The following is a 5274-nucleotide window of genomic DNA, read 5'->3' on the forward strand; positions in this document are numbered from 1 at the left end:
GTCTGTGCAAATACCTGGTCACCTTCACAAAGTATGTGCACTCTGCTCCGAGAGCAGGTTACGGGTTGCTTCAGTAAGCATAAAAGTCCCTGCCCTGATAGCCACAGTAGATAGGCTGTTTGTGGAAGCAGTCATGTAACAAATAAGGGAAACAGAAGTTAAGGCACATAAAATGCTAGAAGGATTGCGACTTCAGGTTGCAGGAGGTTCGAGCCTACATTAGCTTGAAGGGTAATATAGCGGTGGTTACGAGTAGAGCTCCCTCCTGGGAGGCCATCACATTCCTAAAGGTCTTTTGAGGCAGTTGAACATTCCAGAAGAAGGATAAACAGCGCGATGCGTAAGTGCACAAACCAAAGGGGCGTTGGCTTCATCAGGCATGGGCTATACAGGCAAACACCATAGGTTATTTTGACAAAGATGCGGTGCACTTTAAAGGTGGGCAGGGATCTGTTCCTCTTGGATATGCAGGAGGCCCTGGAAATTGCAGGTTGCAGGTGAGAATACAGCTGGAATGGTGGGGGGCTCTGTAGGCGACAGGGGCCGCCTCCAGAGCTGTGGAGGAGTTACAGTCCTTCGAGCAGGTGGGGGCATGACCAACAGGGGGCTTGCCTTGCTAGGCTCCGCCCTTAAAGGGGCAGGAGTAATAAGGGACCAATGTGTCATGTGATCCGGGAAGAGGATCACCCAAAAGGTGTAGCACTGTTTGGGTTTCCCACAGTGCTGGCTCATCAGGCGGGCAGGGCAGCATAGGTTAGTTACAGCTGCCTGCCCTTGGATCGCCCGTAAGATAACCCACCATATTGCATACTTTTGTATGGAATAAACCTGAAGCAATATTTTCCCATAACAAAAGTTGTGTTGGGTATTTATTTATTCATGCATGCTCAGACTGTGGGTGGGGATGTTGCCAATAATGGCACTATGTGGCTGCCCGCGGACCCGCAGGGGGCCACCTTAAAGGGGGGCCCTTTAGTGCCATTTGGGCACAAACACCACCCCTCCTAGTGGTTGGACTCAAGGAAGGAGTCCTTTCGCCTTGGCGCGCTAGGCACGTCACTTCCGGCGCACAGAGGTTGGGGGAGGGTACTTATACGTCCCCCCGCCTTTCTGGCGTCCTCTTTGCGCCGGACACGCCGTCTCCCACCCTACCGCTTACCCGGCGTGGGGCTGGCAGGCTAAGTATGTAGAACGTTGTAAAGTTTTCTTTTGTCGTTGCAGGCGGAGTTACAGGGCAATCTGTAGGCAAATGGGTACTGAAGGCTACCTCTGCATGAGCACAATAGAGGTGCCAGAGCCAAATCCCAGGAGCCTCAGGGCAGGTTCCTGGAAAACCGCGTCGGTGCCCCATTAGTCCTTCGGGTGGTGGGGGTCATGACCAACCGAGGGCTTGCCTTGCTACACTCCGCCCTGAAAGGGGCATGAGTAATAAGGGACCAATGTGTCATGTGATCCGGGAAGAGGATCACCCAAAAGGTGTAGCACTGATTGGGTTTCCCACAGTGCTGGCTCATCAGGCGGGCAGGGCAGCATAGGTTGGTTACAGCTGCCTGCCCTTGGATCGCCCGTAAGATAACCCACCATATTGCATACTTTTGTAGGGAATACACCTGCAGCAATATTTTCCCATAACAAAAGTTGTGTATTTATTTATTCATGCATGCTCAGACTGTGGGTGGGGATGTTACCAATAATGGCCTATGCAAATTTCGAGCTTCAAGGGGAATCCAGCAGAAAAGGAGTCACCTACCGTGTGGGCCACATCTACAGTGCAAAGGAAAAGCAGCGCCTGCTGCGAATGAGCGCTGTATTCCGGCGTGCACTCAACATGAGAGGAGGAGACCTGTCTGCAGATCGTAGGGCACGCTGACTGAGGTGGAACGGAGCATCTGCGAAAAAAAGGACGGGAAATAGTTTTTTTCTATCTGACAGATGAAGGGGGCTGATAAAACAGATTATCAGAAGCGGGACGCTCATGGTCACACACACACTGCATGACAGATGGCATGGTTCGTAGACGGACGTCAGAGACACACGCTACTACAACCAGAGAAAACTAGCAATAAAAACAATCGGTCGAGATTATCCCGGCAGCTTCTAAAGTGAAAGCGCGCACAGCGAGCTGAATACAAACTAAGCACGTTGTCCTGCCTGAAGTAGGACACACTCAATGAATAAAATAGTGCTTACAGCACCAAAAATAACTGTACCGTGTAAGAACTGAAGTAAAGGGGCCAGTAACCAAGGGAGGTTACAAATGATGACATGGCTGTACTAAGGAGGGACTAACAAGCCTCATAATGAATCAGAAAACAGCATTTACAAAGGAAAAACACTCAAGCCAATGAAAAATAAGGGCGGGGGAGTGGATGGTGCTTCTTTCCATACTGAACTACCACAGCTCTTCGCAGAGCAGAGCTTCCACGCTGGCTCGCGCTCGACCTAAAAAATAATGCGCAGGATGGAACACAAATAAACAAGCTGCGATTTGGGAAGGGTTGTGCACAGGTGCGTTGACACAACAGATGCAATGATGATAATTAAAACACAAACGTTTTAATGTCTTCGATCAGGGAGATCTGGGGTGAAGGGGCAAAAAAATAATAATGCACAGGAAGGAACATAAAAAAAACAAGCTGCGATTCGGAGGGATTGTTTGCGTGCCTGGTCTTGGACCTAGAGAAGGCCTTCGATACACTTTCATGGCCATACCTACGTGAAGTGCTCCATAGGATAGGAGTGGGGCCCCATTTACAAGCATACACTAAACTCGTATACACTAGACCAACATTCAGGATTCGCCCTGGTAATCACTGTATGCGGATGATCTGCTCCTCTATGTCCAGGATATTACCTCAGACTTCACTCCGATCTTTGCCCCCTGACAAACTTTGAGACTGTAGCTGGTCTAAAGGTCAACTGGGGTAAATCTACAATACAGACATTATTGGCCGACCTCCCTCTACAAAGGGTGAACGCTGGAGGAATCGACCTTGTGTGGAGTATGTGAGCGACACGATATTTAGGGGTACATTTGTGACACTCCCCACAAGATATCTACAAGGGTAACCACCAGAAAGTGCTAACAGGCACTCGTTCCTCGCTCAGTTTCTGGAAAACACTCCCCTTAGCCCCATTGAGAAAGTAGCAGTGACCAAAATGATCCTCGTCCCGCGACTGCTCTTCTACTTTGCTAATCTCCCCGCAGTCCCTCCCCGCTCCTTCTTCCGGGAACTAGATACTCTTCTTGGCACTCTGATATGGGGGGGGAGGGTTGTAGACTGGTAGCACTGACCAAACTGCAGCTGCCAGTGAACCAGGGCGGACTATGAGCTCACTCATTAGAAGCATACTTCCTAGCCGCCCAATTACAGCGGATGACGCAGTAGACAGTGGGATGTGAGTTAAGGGAGACCCAGACGAGCACTGGGCCAATATTTGCCTCTGTGATTCGACGCATGCTGCTACCAGGGGCCAAGCCCACCTCAACTTGTCCGTTACAAGTGATAGTGGTGCTCACCTGCATGAAACACATACACCAGATGTTAACCCCACTTGATTCCTCCCTTCTGCTGCTAGCGGGCCTTCCGAGAGGTCGTGATCACCACACAACACAAACCCTGCAAAAGTGGACAGAACATTCACTCACAGAGGTGGGTACAATGTTCGCAAATGGACACCTGCTTTCATCTGCAGAGCTGACAGTCGACACCGACCTTCCTAGAGGACAGTTTTACTAATGGACAGCTGGTGGCAGACTGCCGCTGAACCTGGAACATGACCGATACTGATCCGGCTACACACCCCGTCCTTCATGCTATCCTACAGATGGGCCCCGGGCATCATATAGTGACTTGGATATATAAGGTAATCCGAGAACTCAATGCAAAACCACTCGCCCGCTTCCGGGAAAAATGGGAGACTGAGCGTCAGAGGCCACTCCATGACAAAGAATTGGAACAGGCGTATATCAAAAGAGTATCCCGAAATTACAGATTCAAAAATATACAATACTTTATTTTACTTCGAGCGTATTTGACGCCAGAAAGTTTCCAGCGATATTACCCGAACACACTATTCTTATGCCCGAGATGTCGAGAACCTACCACAACCTTTCTCCACAAGTTTTGGAGCTGTCCGACGCTACAATCTTACTGGAATACAATATACACCACACTGCACAAGGTGACGGGGCTCACAGATGCTGCAACATGGGAAGCCAGTGCGTTAGGCATATTTAAGCGCCGCCAATAGCACAAAGTAGAAACGCGATTTGAGTCTCTGGCTATCCTGCTAGCTAAACGGAGCACCGCCATGCACTGGAGAACCCTGGCAGGACCTCCTCTGGCCACCTGGAGGGGAGCAGTTATAAAGTGGGGAGCATCGGAAGAAGATACGCTTCGATATGAAGAAGTCAGAGGCATTCAGAAACGCCACATCTCCATGCAGTAGACGACACAGTTACACACCATCAAGCATACCGCACCACACGCCAAGTACCCTCAGTTAACACCAGACTCCTCTCAAACCCCTCGGGAGGAACTTCATTCAGGGTGAGAGCAGGATGGCCATCTCATCACGCATAACATGCAGGGTGTGGATACAGGGCATATATGATGCACCAGGGCTATCAATACACACTCTCTTGAGGCCTGTTTCATAGTAACTAAAATCTAAAACTTTCAGCAATGTTTATCTACATCTAGCACTATACATTTCTTCATACACAGTTTAACTCCAGTTTTGTTCCACTCCCCAGTTTAGTTATAGTTATACTCTTCTCCCCATTGCAGAACTGAGTCTTACACTCATCAATGCCAAGTAACAGACATCAAATAACACTGCAATATATACAGTGAAGCTACATCTTTTATCATAGACTAAAACAAGAGCAGCATATTAGAGCAATATGGAATATTATAACAATGTCCACAGCTGAAATAATAATGTATCCAAATGCATGTACAAGCGCTTATGTAAATTTCAATTGCTAACAATGTTGTCCTATCACATGTATGCAATGAAAAAGAAATAAAAAGAATATACACAACAACAAAATCAGTGGATAACTGCAGCTCAGCTCTGTCTCGTGTAATGGAGAACAGCTCTGAGGCATGATTAGATACTGTGACAGCTTCAGGGGGAGAGGAATATGCAGCAGAATCTGGAAGCAATTTTTCAGTCCGCAGAGACTCATCCAATGCCTTGTCTTCCATTGATTTTGAGGCACATATTCATGGCAGTCATGGTGTCCCGTCGCCAGGACAATCGGTG

The sequence above is a fragment of the Triturus cristatus genome, chromosome 8 (assembly GCF_964204655.1).
Source record: "Triturus cristatus chromosome 8, aTriCri1.1, whole genome shotgun sequence".
In the NCBI taxonomy this organism is placed as follows: domain Eukaryota; kingdom Metazoa; phylum Chordata; class Amphibia; order Caudata; family Salamandridae; genus Triturus; species Triturus cristatus.